Source organism: Mercenaria mercenaria, chromosome 9, assembly GCF_021730395.1.
Source record: "Mercenaria mercenaria strain notata chromosome 9, MADL_Memer_1, whole genome shotgun sequence".
NCBI classification, from domain to species: domain Eukaryota; kingdom Metazoa; phylum Mollusca; class Bivalvia; order Venerida; family Veneridae; genus Mercenaria; species Mercenaria mercenaria.
The window spans coordinates 33,817,852-33,831,486 of NC_069369.1; the positions used below are offsets into that span (position 1 = coordinate 33,817,852).

At 34.4% G+C, this 13,635-nt stretch overlaps 1 protein-coding gene and 1 non-coding gene across 2 annotated transcripts in view; both read right to left on the bottom strand.

Annotated features, from left to right (window-relative positions):
* The window catches only part of LOC123546892 (SH3 domain-binding protein 2-like), a 106,493-nt gene that overhangs the window by 50,663 nt on the left and 42,195 nt on the right, over window positions 1–13,635 (bottom strand). The window lies entirely within an intron of this gene.
* Window positions 11,173–11,289, bottom strand: LOC123548186 (U5 spliceosomal RNA). Its single transcript, XR_006685847.2, has one exon. It is a non-coding gene; the product is annotated as a U5 spliceosomal RNA (small nuclear RNA).

A 13,635-nucleotide genomic window follows, 5' to 3' on the forward strand; every position in this document is an offset into this window, starting at 1 on the left:
AATGTTGTTGAAATCGTTGATTTCGTGTTAGTTAATACGGCGAAGCGACCAGTAAGCACACTCCCGCATATATTTTATTTGCCTTTAGATAATTACGACACCCGAGAACACTCGCACTGCTTACTTTGAATTTTTTTTGTTTTCTCGTGGTGGGTGGGGTGTGAATGCGTTTCATTCCTTGTGTTTTTATTATATAGAAGGGGGATCTTTTTTCATATACAGACTTTTCGTGGCTTTTGGATAGAATTTCAGGCTCCTGTGGTTGAGTAGGTGCCTTGCAGTATAATGACCCGGAAATATATAATCATAACGGTATGATTTCCATGTAGAAATTAATGAATTGATAGTTTATGTCACGGGGCTATTTGCTTATTGCGGGTTCTAGTGCATATGAGATGGGCGCTGTAAATATATATAATAATATATTTGGACAATGTATATTTATTGTTCATACAACAACAATAATGGCGGATGACATAACAAATGGTTTATTACACATATGTCAACGGTGTTCAATAAATGTCATCAAATGTACTTTAAAACAATATATCAGTTACATTTAAAAGTCTTAGTTATTTAGAACACATATTTATGTAACTAACAATACATATTTGGACATCAGAACATACCTGTAAATATATATAATAATATATTTGGACAATGTATATTTATTGTTCATACAACAACAATAATGGCGGATGACATAACAAAGGGTTCATGGGAAGGGCCAAGGGAGATGATAAGTATAACTCTGGATTAGTGCAAGTGATACGATCTACGATAGTAATGTTACGGCTTACGAATTGACTATTGACTACTACTGACTGTTAACTACGTGACAACAAATAGATTCTAATACAATACGTTCCTGAAAGTATAAAATAGGTAAATAATGGTATTGAGACATGTTTCATGTTGATAATATTATTTGCGTCCTATGACATTTATATGACTGAAATTGAGTGTTATACTATGGCAATGAGGATAACAAAGTCTAAATGTTAATTTATGAATCTGTTCTTTTTGCTGTCGTTGATTCTCTTTGATTATTGGATAACAGATAACTTATTTTTATTTTGGAAATAATGCTTTGGAATTCATAGTTGTTACAGACACGGTTGCTTATCCTTCCAAATTTTACTAGTGATGGACAACTGCCATTAGGAAGATCGTTCTTATGGTCAATAGCAGCTATAGTATATATGCATCTGAAATCATATGTGTATTTAGAATTTTAAATTTATTTTGATTTAAATATGTATTTACAATAACAAGTGCAAGTGGAGCAAGAAAAATAACAACAAAATTTATAAATTTTGATCGAAATTTTGATAAAAGAGCAAATGCAATCTGCCGTCACAAACATTATTAGTCAAGGACCAGGACAACAACATACTCATATGCTATGACATTGTTCCTACACGCATACCAACTCCTGTTCAGTTTTATATTGCTTCTACAGAGTTTTCAGCTTTTTTTTTAATGTTACTCGGCCGAGTAACTGAGTATGCCACGCTACGCGCATGGATGTAATATCAATGTTTGTTTTAAATTAATGAAATCTCTAAGGTCCCTAGAAAGTATTGTAGACACACTTTAAATCAGTCTGTTTTATGAAGGTAATGAAATATGCAACATCCCTTACGTCCTACGACCGGCTTTAGCGGATCTTTATCAAACTGATTACATGACCAGATTAAAAGACCAGAAAAATATCAACACTGAATTCAAAACTTCCAAAAATTATGTCATTTGTTGACGTCACAGATTTCATTACGGAGGCTGAATCAGAATCAGAATGCCCATTTAAGCTTCAACAGATGAGTAGAACCTTCAAAATTCCTCAAACCAGTTTGCCAGCTTTACCAGAGTGAGCTTTCTACATGTCAGTCTTGGAGCAAGCAAATTTGTTTAAAGTGACTCTTAGTCAGCGACCTTAACTTGTCGCCCACGAAGGATATGTACTTTTATACAGGATTTCAACAGATTCAGACAATAAATGGTCGCTACTTAGCAAACTAAGTATAACACAAATTTAAGGAAAAACTACTAGCTTTTTACGACATTGGAGAAAAACTTGTTTACGAAATATTTCTTTTATTCATTTATAATAACTGCATTCCCACGTAATTTGATACGAAAAAATAAACGTATCCTCCAAATGTTGAAATATTTGTTTTAAATCTGTAGTTTTAATTTTTTTTATTAAACTATTGCAAATAACAATTCTTTTGTGCATTCTTTTTAGATAAAATCTTTGTGTAAAGACAAATGCATGTAAATAGATATCTTCATAAATCTCTAAACAATAAGACATTTGGTGGCGTGCTTCTTTAAAGACACATTAACCATAAAGTTGTACCATATACATGTAGGTAGAAGCAGAAGGGGAATATTAGTGGAAGTATATTAAGTCATTTTGTACAGGTAATATCTTATATAGTAATAGTATGAGTGACAATACTTAAACAGTGGTTTATTTCGGTTTTCTGCAAATATTGTCTCTTTTGTAGTTTATAAACGAAAGCTCCCAGGCAGGGAAGCTATAAGATGTATCTTTAGCAAGACGTCTTAAGAAATACAAAGAAAAAAACACATCTCACACATGTAGACATTTACTTTCAGACAGATACAGTAATAACTTGTTATTTTGGTCAGTTAGATACATGTTACATAATGTTGAATTCAGTTAAAAATGTAAACAAGTTATAATCAAAACCAAACATAGCAATTGATAATACAGTATTAGCAGATACATTTCATGGTACATCTATTTGCTATACAATGGTTTTAGCTTTTTGTACCAATGAAGGATAAACATAAACATAGAATTTAAATGCGTTCAACACTGATTAATAAATTATTGTAACTAGATGACGACGGGCAACATGTCGAGCCCGCCAGCTGTTAAGATCTGACATGATATTTGACCTCAAACTGTGACCTTGACCTTTGGGATAGGAACCTGGGGTTTGCACGTGACACCCCGTCTCATTGAGGTTAATATTCATTCTAAATATAAACAAGATTGCTCCATGCATGTCAAAGTGATGGTCCGGACAAACAATTCCTGACGAACGCACACACGGACGGATGAACGACGCACGCATATATACCGAACAGCCATTTGGACGACTATGTCTTCGCTTCCGCAAGCGGACTCGACAAAAATGATCTGCTTTAAATACAAATGTGCATATGATATGTGTATGATGGCTTCTGTCTGCAAATTTCATGCTGGCGTGATGGTGTGGGCGCAAGAATTTCTCGAGTTAATGCATTGACTTGAGGGTGAGTTGACGGGAGCACATAAAGTTTAATATAAAGATATAATTTGATAATTTTCCTTAAAGACCCACCACAACCTAGTGACCTACTTTTTCCTCTTACATGAATTTCGTTCTGATAATACTGGTATAATACAGCTATTCTGCAAGACAATTTAGGCCCTCCCTGAATTAATGTGTTTTCGCAACTCCATCTGCTAAAATATTCAGTCAATCTCCTTCCAGTATAGTTTTAAAAACAGAATAATAACTATCTTAGGTCCCTGTCAATTTGTAGCTAGATACTTGTTATTTCTAATTTTTTCATGCAAAGCATATATATGAATCGGTGTGTTAGAGCCATTTTCATTATTTTGTAAAAACGGAGGTTAAAGTTAGAATTACTGCATAATATCAAATTAGCATTTATATTGATTGCGATGGACTTATGATCAAATAAAGTTAACCGTATTGTTTCAAGCGTTATCTGAAATTTAGATTCCCGTGTAATACGTTAAACTATTATACGAGAAAATAAATGTTTTCTCTTAATTTCACTGAGTTTCATCTGTAGGTATTGTTCTTTAAAAGTATTGTTTCGTGTATATTTTTACAGATAATATTTCTACTGAATATGGACAACGATGATGCTCCATTAGATAAAAGAACAGAATGATTAAGAAACTGATAGCAGTTTGACTAAAATAAAAGTTTGAAAAAGGAACAATGAATTTGTAATTAATATAACAGACGACTTTTGGTTACTTTAGTTTATAGTTTATTTTTATTTGTTTTAGCTCAATTTGTAATAGAAGCTACAAAAGATAATAGGTAAGGGTAGATTTCTCGGAAGCACAGAGCACTAAAACACAGCCACAGAGCCACGCATTTGCATAGTAGGCCCACAACAAAAAGAAGCTGTAATGGAAAAATATTTCAGACGGGTTGCTTCAAACATCCAACCAGTACATATTATTTATGCTAAATATAGATGGAGAGGAAGGAAATGGTAAGGGGCAAAATTGGGCCCGGGGGGCGGGGGTGGGGGGGGGGTGGAGGAACCCGAAGGGGAAAGTTGAACAAACTTATTTGAATCTATTTCGAGTCCACTTTCAGGAAAAAAAAACAGTACTAATGTCATGTTAGAAGGCGTGGTCGTGATTAAAACCGTCTGGTGCATTTCATTAATTTAAAACTTAGAAAAAGTATTTTTAACCAAATTCTGTCATTTTATAATATCCTTATTTAAATATTTATTAATACTAAAATTCGTTTATTACCATAAAAATACTGCTAATAAAAGGTCAGTGTCTCAGCTTCACTTTGACACCATTTTATCGTTTTATCACCAAAACTGACCAAGATATGATTGATTATCATCTATATGGTTCTCATTTGCAAAAATGAATGGTTGCCATGGAAACAGTGAAATCATACATAGTTCAAAAGAGACTTTATGGGAACATTTTTGTTTTATTTTGAAAGAGTTGGTCCTGCCAAACAATTTAGTAAATGGGAAGAGCATAGTAGACGTTGCTAGCTCCTGACCTATGAGTATATTCGCCCGTTTCTCCTTTCAGGTATTCGAATTTTACCACTATGATTTTAAAGCTGCTGTTATAAGCATCATCATTTACGCATGTACAAATGCAATGGTATTCGTAGACTTACAGGTAAAACTGGAAATTACCTTTCAGTAAAATAGAAAAATAGGAAAACCACATGTCTGAATTCAGTTGTGGTGCAAACATTTGTGCCAAGTTGTTTGAACATCCTTTAAAGGCTTGATGTGATAAGCAGCAGACAAAAACATCTTTCTGATGGTTTTACTCGCCATACGACCGTAATATTGAGCGGAAATTACAAAAATTGCGTTGTTTTTGTCGTCTTAGAATGGCAAACATTTGTACCAGGTCACTTGTGTTTCTTGATATTGTAAGCTGTTTTCATAGTTTACCTTACCCCTGATCCTGTACCCCAGCCTAGTTCCACCTCCCATTTGTAAGTTTAAGTGTGTAGCTTGATGCTGTTTCCTTTTTCATAGTATACTTTCGCGTCTTTCTACCTACCTATATTACTAAATCTCATCATTTTTTAAATTCAATTTCTTCGTGTTTTCTTGGTGTACATTCACAACCATCCCCAGCCACCCCCATGCATCCTCATGCCCCGACCCATTTTTTTTAGTTTCAGTTACTTGAGTTGTTTGATATTGTTTTGAATAATATAGTACATCTTCATCCACATCCACCTCCCTTTATTACCTCCAGTTTCTGGTGCTTCGCACTACTGTTTTTCAGGGTGAGCTAATATTGACCTTTTCACGTTCGGCAGCGAGCTTCGCACTTGTTTAAAACTTGGCTTGCACATTGGTATTGCCAGCCTAATTGAGTGTATCTTTCAATACCATACAGTCATTGCATGGCTTAAAACGAAATGTGAAAAAACTCATACTTCGGAACAAAGAATTATAAAAATAAATAGATCAGCAACTTGAAAGGCATATAGAGCAAATCTCGCCAACATCACGTGGGAAGTGAATGAGATCTCGTTTTACCAGTGTATGAAACAGACAGCAGAAGGATACAAATTTGTGTCGTGAAAAACTTTCTATCAGATCGTTTGTTTATAATGATAATGGTGTTTTTTTTTTTTTAAATGTTATTAGTATTTTCTACACGGGGAAGAAATGAATTTAAATTATGATTGGAAGTCTGAGAAATCAATAGTTGTCGTTTGAAAATTGGACCCGATTCGGTTTATTACGCGCCGGTCGTATCGATCGCCAGTGTAATACTTTAATAAACGTCTGTTGATTTGATCACGAGTGATCAAGTCAGCAAACGCTTCAATAAGATAACGCGGTGACACGAGCTTACGCGAGATTATCTCCTGTTGCCATTCTGTGTATTTTATATTTCTTTGTTCAAAAGAATATGTTCCGTTGTTTTCAAATGTATAAATGTTTAAAATTTTGTTTCAAATAAATCTATTAGACCAATGTTTATGACATTGGCAGGTTAAACTAAACACTGAAGAAGCATAATCAGAAAATACGAAATGTGGTTCTGTGGAATACAAACATGACTAAGTAGGCTTAAGCTCGAAGTGAGCAATTCATGCAAATACAATCATTTAGCATTGTTATACTCGTCATGTAAATCAACTTTATATCAAAATATGATACACATTCAATGATTGTCATATCTACAGATCAAATGATACAGGTTTCTTGATAACAAATTATAAAGAACTTTCATTTTCCAGACAATCAAACACAGTCATTGTTGGGACTTGTTAGATGCAATTGAAGTGCAAGCCGAACTAATTTGAAATTATTTCTGGTAAGAGCTTACATTGTAATACATTTTTTATACTACTTTTACATGTCTATTTATTGTAATGTTAAATCTAAGAGGATATCGTGTTTTGCGCATGCATTTTTTCGTCGGTTAAGCTTAGGTAATATTAGCAACAGACATGCTGGTGTATTATACGAGGGCAATCAAAATCCTTTAAATAATTCTGATAATTTGGCAAGGGATAACATAATCTGCTTTGTGGATAAAAAGGGCTACCAAAATCACTTTCATAATATTAATAACACTATCAAAATCCCCTCTTTAACTTAATACAAAGGTAAATGCATTTTCATTGAGGATGAAACAACAATTCCCATCAGACTACGAACACAGGTGTCGCAAGTTCAAGCCCCGCTCCTCCAACTAAAAACATTAATTTTGCTTATAATATACGCGTGTCTGGGAGATAAGTTTTCACCTGGTAAGTGAAAACACTGTGGAAGCTTCTGCATTTGGAGTGTCGGCTATATCTTGTACTTAAACTGAAATTGTACGTAAGAATGGGCATATTACATGAGATATTGCTGTGAGAGTTATGGTCCTTATGTCATAAGATAGGAACAACTATTTATTATTGAAGGAAAGCCATCAAATAGTAACAGAGACAAAGTAAAATTGTCTGAAATCTTTAACTAAGGTGCGGCCGCCGACGCTGTTGCGAGTAGCACAGCACTCTATATATTTCGCATAATCGAGCTAAAAAGTCTGTTCATGAAAGGTAATTCCTAACGCACCTATGTAACGGCTTTAGCGGACTACTATAATAAATAGACATTAAATGGTCCCCATGATAATAAAGGACCAGAAAATTTAACGTCACCGATTCCGGATCTTACCTTCACAATTTATGTCATTCGTCGGCTTTCCAGGCAGAATGCAACTAGTAGTGCGCTGTCAGACTCAGAGTGATTAAACTTTGGGATCTAATCCTCAAACAAGTTTGATAACTATACTACAGGAAACAATTGTACATCAGAATCTGGTAGTTTTGTCCGTAGAGTTGTTTAAAGTGCGGCAAGATGGAAGATATGCACTTTCATAACACTTTTTGATTATACCGTATAGCGGGTTATTTCTGCGGTCAAAATATTCTGCGTTTTGGCCCCACAAATTGTGAAACAAATTTCTGCGTGTTTAATTTCTGCGTTTTCACATAAAAGGGAGAGGAATTTCTGCGTTTTTGATGCCAAAGAGGAGGTAATTCCTCGCATGATCAAGCGTTGTGAGAATGATAGCGTATGAAAACAATAAACTAAATTACCGATAACTGTTGTAAAATAACTTTGCATTTAATGAATACATTGTAGGATATAAAAACATACGAATTGAAAAACTATCAGTAACAAAAATTGCACAAACAACAACTGCAAACTACGGTATATCGGCATAATAGTTATACTTATATAAAGGTTACTAAAGTATAGTTCGGAAGATCTTCACAAGGGATCAATAAGAACAACACAAGTGGAATTAATTCACAGAAGAAAAATGTTTTCTGAGGGATTAACAGTTAGGACTTTGATTGACCATCACACCTAATTATACCATTATCGGTAATTGTCAGATGGCGACGGTAATTTCCAATAATTAGACCATACTATTGTGAACTTCGGATTACCTAGGGAAACATAGCGTGAAACAGCGTTGGTGAAAAAATGCAGATTTTTTGCGTTTTGAATTTTTGCTTGATGAATATTCTGCTAGAAATATTTTTGCGATTCTACCGAGATACCACAGAAACGCAGAATTATTCCCCCGTAGAAATAACCCGCTATACGGTATAAGATCGCTCTTTATCAAATTAACCATGACGCGGACAGACTAGTAAATTTCACTATAATTATGATAATTTGCTATAACGATGACTGCGATACACAAACATATATCTATATCACATGACCTCTGTTATAAGTATATCTTTCAGTATGTTCATCAAATTATGCTTTACTTATATCGTGTGTTGAAGTCAACTGAAGATCCCTCAAATGGACTAGTAGCGGACGAACCCTTTGCAACTTATACCGTTGCGGAGCACGTAGAGCATGGCCGATGGCAAACACAGTTTATTTCGACATGCAAGACATGTGTTGCAGTGATGGACTTCGCTGAAAAAGGAAAAGAAAAGGCAATGCAGATGCAAACCACTGGAGAAAGGAACATAGTTTCAATTGATGCTTTGGAATTATTTCGGCGAGTTCCTGGTTGTATATTCTATGATCTTACGGACCCTGCTATTCTAAATCAGCATATACCTCCTTCATTTAACGCCTTTCCCAGGAACTGTGCAAAAAAATTTGCTGAAGTACTTATACAGCTTCCAATAATAACGCTACCGTTTTCCCTGGATCGTACAACACGTGTGTTACGTCAGCCGAGTAGGATACCAAAAGAATGTTTGAATGTGATAGGTTGCGTTTAACTTTTAATGCTAAACATAATGCATGTATGATAAACAGCGGAAATCCGAGTATTACGTGCACCCGCTGTGTATAGTTTCATTTTTTATGTTACCGTGACTTCAAGTTTAAGTCTCTGTGAAACAATATTTCACATTAGTTTCACCGTTTTATAGTTTTATAATCAAAAGTAATCTGAATGTTTGTTTGAGGATATTTCGAGGATAAGTCGTAAAAGCATCTTTGTCACGTCCCTTAATTTGTGGATAATAGACCATCAAAAGTCTGAGTCTGATATGCACTTTCATAGTCGGACGTAGTGCCAAGGATACCAACTTAATATATACAGTAGTAACTGTTTTAGTTACAAAGCTCTTTTTACATGGGAAATCGACATGCACATATACAATACTACTCTGATACTTTGTTATTCTGTCATTCTCCCTCTTTGAAGATCATAGATGGTCGATAAACTGACTACTCTATGTAGAACCTATTATCTTCAGCAAAATTGATTGAATATGTGTATTATATAAAAGTGTGAAATAGTGCATTGTGTATGTTATCCTTACAGTCTTTTAATGTTTTAGTATCTAAATCCATTTTATCCTGTTTAGTATAATTAGTGTAATTTTATTAATTATGGCTAGTTAATTCATTTTACATTTTTGTTTTAGATTTTTTTTTTCAATTTGTATTTGTTTTTGTATTTTATAATATCTTCTTTCAATCACTTTTTATCTTAAAGCAAAACAAGAGATGTCCGTAAGACAGCGCGCTCGACTTTTCTCAGTGCTTGACTCTGAATTAGAGCTTTGCCAGTAAAAACTTTCAGATAATAAGTTAATAACAGAATAAGTGACACTTTTACGAAAAGTTTCGTGATAAATAAGTGGATATGCAGTTGGCAGAAATATGCCACCATAATATCTAGACAATAATAACATGTTACAGTCACCTAAGTTATTTTATATGTTGATATTCTGGAAAGAACATAACTGAGCCGCGCCATGAGAAAACCAACATAGTGGGTTTGCGACCAGTCTGGTCAGGATTCATGCTGTTCGCTAACAGTTTCTCCAATTCCATTAGGCTTTAATGTTGGTTTTCTCATGGCACGGCTCATATATGAAGCTTTTTGACTTAGGCTAAACTTTGTTCTTTCACTACTTAATAAAGACGAAGAAAAACAATGGTCACGAGTTTCATTAAAAACAAGAGCTGTCACTATTTGTGACAAATGCCCCGAGCATTTATACAAAGAAATTTTGATGATCCTTCATCGATGGCAGAGTTATGAACCGGACAAGAAACAGGCCATGTTAACCTTTAACCTCTAAATGTGAGCTTGATCGTAGAGCAAGGGGTCTGGATCGTGCGCATGACACGTCGTCTCATCATAAGGAACATTTATGCCAAGTAATTTCAAAATCCCTTGATAAATGGCATGGACCGGACACAAAACAGACCCTGTTAACTTTTGACTCCAAAGTCTGACCTTGACCTTGGAACTAGGAGTCTGGGTCTTACGCATGACACATTGTCTCTTTATGTATACATTTATGCCAGTAATTTCAAAATCCCTTCATGGATGGCAGAGTTATGGACCGGACACGAAACAGATCCTGTTAACATTTGACCTCTAACTGTGAAATTGACCTTGAACCTAGGGGTCTGGATCTTCCGCATGACACGCCATCTGATTATGGTGAACATTTATGCCAAGTTATTTCAAAATCCCTTGATGGATGGCATAGTCATGGACCGGACACGAAACAGACCTTGTTTTAACCTTTGATTTCTAAGTGTGACCTTTACATCGGAGCTAGGGGTATGGACGACGTCTCGATTATTGTGAACTTTTATGCCAAATTATTTCAAAATCCCTTAGAGGATGGCAGAGTTACAGCCTGGACAATAATTTACATGAACGCACGGACAGTGCGATTTTAATATGCCCAAAAATGCAAGCAGGTCTACAAGAATGATGACTTGGTCCATTTTCTCGTGTCGGTTTTGTTAACTTACAGCGGAAGAAAATTCCCCTTCTTTAGCCTAATATGAGATAGCAATTATAATCTCAGTAAATTCTCATACAGGAGAACTCTATGAATGCAATTATTTATTGAACTAGTTTCTTTTTGGCGTACCCTCTTTTCAGAGGATTTCAGAAATAAGTGTACAGACTCATTGATTGTTCCACTGCACGGAAATCTTTAGTTAAAGGCGAAAGATTTATGCGTGACTGTTGCGAAACTATAAATGAAACAATATTTAACAATAAAAAAGGTTTATTTTGGTAAAAGTATTTAAACTTATTTCAACTTTGCACTTTATTGTTTAATACTTTACTAGTTAATACATGTAATTGAAAAAAACTAGATGAATCTAAATTAGATCCTGCAAGCAAATACATTTACTTTAAATAAAGGGAGGTAATAAAGTAAATCGTACTTTGTCTTCTTGTGTTGGCTGAAACACCTGTTCGAAACATTAAACTGTTAGATTTTTTTTTTACAAAATAAGTTATTGCTGTTATTTAAGCATTCCAAAATATCATAATGTACGCCTATAATTTCGTTAGCATTAATTTAGCTTACAGTATTGCATCTTACTTTCATAAATGAACACAATTTTATGTACAATTGTACAGTTTGTATATTAGTAATTTAGCGTATTTTATTGTTTACATTAAAATCGGTTAATTATGTGGAACATCAAAATTTTTCTTCAGTCAAAATCAAGCAGTCCTATTGTTGTGTCAATAATTTTGGTTGGTCAACGGATTCTTTAATTCTTGAATTGATTGGTCATTTTGAATTTTGTTTTCTTTGTTTTGATAGGTTATAGATAAGTAAATATATAGGTATTTTTGAATTGGCGCTTCATTCTGTTTTTTCTATTAGTCTGGTCACGTCGAAATTAGTTTTTCTCTGGTTTTCAAAACAGAAAATTATTTCGTTTAAATTTGGATTAGAATAATTTACGTAACTTTAAAAATGTAGGAAAACCATAAGGAGTTTCGAAAAGTAGATTTGACATAAAACATTAAAATTCTTTTGTAAAATAAAACTTTGTTAAAAAAAATTTGACTGTAAATTGGAAAAATGTCTGGAAAAGAAAGCAAGAGGCCGGGTAGGTCAGTAGTTAAACACGACTACAATAAGGTCAACTCAGAAGGATTCGTCGGAATCGAGGAACTGGAAGATCCTGCCGAGTACCAAACTTCGCACGAAACGGGTGGAGAAGATGTTTCCGAGATGGTTTCTCACATTTCAGCGTCCAGAACAAGTACAAGTGAGGAAACGCTAGCTTCGCTAGAAAATGAGTACAAATCACTGGTGAAAGAAGAGGAGGAGCTTCAAAGGGAAGCACAGATAAGTAAACTGAAGAAAAAGATTGCTCGGAAACAAAAGTCTGTAGCAGAATTACGAGGTGAGCCTGTTAAAAAAGTTAATGACAGTAAAATAACATTGCAAAATTTAAGAAAGAAAAAGAAGCTACGCGCTAAAGCACAAAAAGAATTAAAATCCTGTGGGCTGGCTTCAGAATCGGAAACAGATTCCGATTTAGAGTCCAGTTCTGATTCTACCGAGTCTGGAAATAATTTAAAAACATCTAAGTCAGCAGAGGATGAAAACAGTAAAAAGAAAAATTCAAAAACATTTGATACGGATAGTGGATCAGATTCAGAAAGTAGTTCAGATTCAGACAGTTCAGTTTCTCATAAAAAGAAAAGTAGAAAATATAAGAAAAAATCTGGAATATCTGCAAAATCTTCAGACCATGTAAAATTCAGACAAAAATACCCACAGGCGTACTTACGTTATGAGCATGTCTCTGCAAAAGTCAGTTTCGATTCTCTAGAATTCAATTTATTTGTGGCTGGAGAATTGGAAATCATTTCTCAGTCTACAACCAAAAAGAAGGAAAAAGAAGCAAGATTAGAACTTTTGAAACGTTTAATGTATTTAAGCAGCTCATACGATTTTCAAACTATTAAGTCTTTGTATGCAGCAATTCTAAGAGAAATAGAATTAGGTCACAAATGTTGGGGAGATGATTTCCATTATGTGGAAACCAATATTATGTCAAGAGCTTCGGTAAAGAAATCTTCAACCCCCTACAACAAAAAGATAGGTTTTAAAAGTAAGGAAGAAAAACAATCAGATGATAAGACATGGTTCTGCCCTCTTTACCAGAAAAACAAATGTCAGCATAAATCCATGTCCCACTTGATGGTCGTTAAGGGAAAACAAAGGTGGGCACAACATATTTGTGCTTCTTGCTGGCTAAAGGATAATAAAAAATTAGAACATCCGGAATGTTCAAGTGCTTGCCCACACACACAAAAGTGACTTAGAACAGGTTTTGCGCAACTTTCGGAAGCTAGTACGACGAATGAAAAATTGGTTAATACATTTCTTCCACAATTTTGTTTAGTGGAAACCGATAAAACTATTGAACAAAAGGAAACAAGTAATAATAAAAATTCACTTTGTTATCACTCCAAAAAATGTCAGATTTGTAAAGTAACAAAAAACAAAGTTGATAATGTATCCATAGATATGGTTCATTTACACACAAAAGTCAAAGAGTCCGGTAAACATA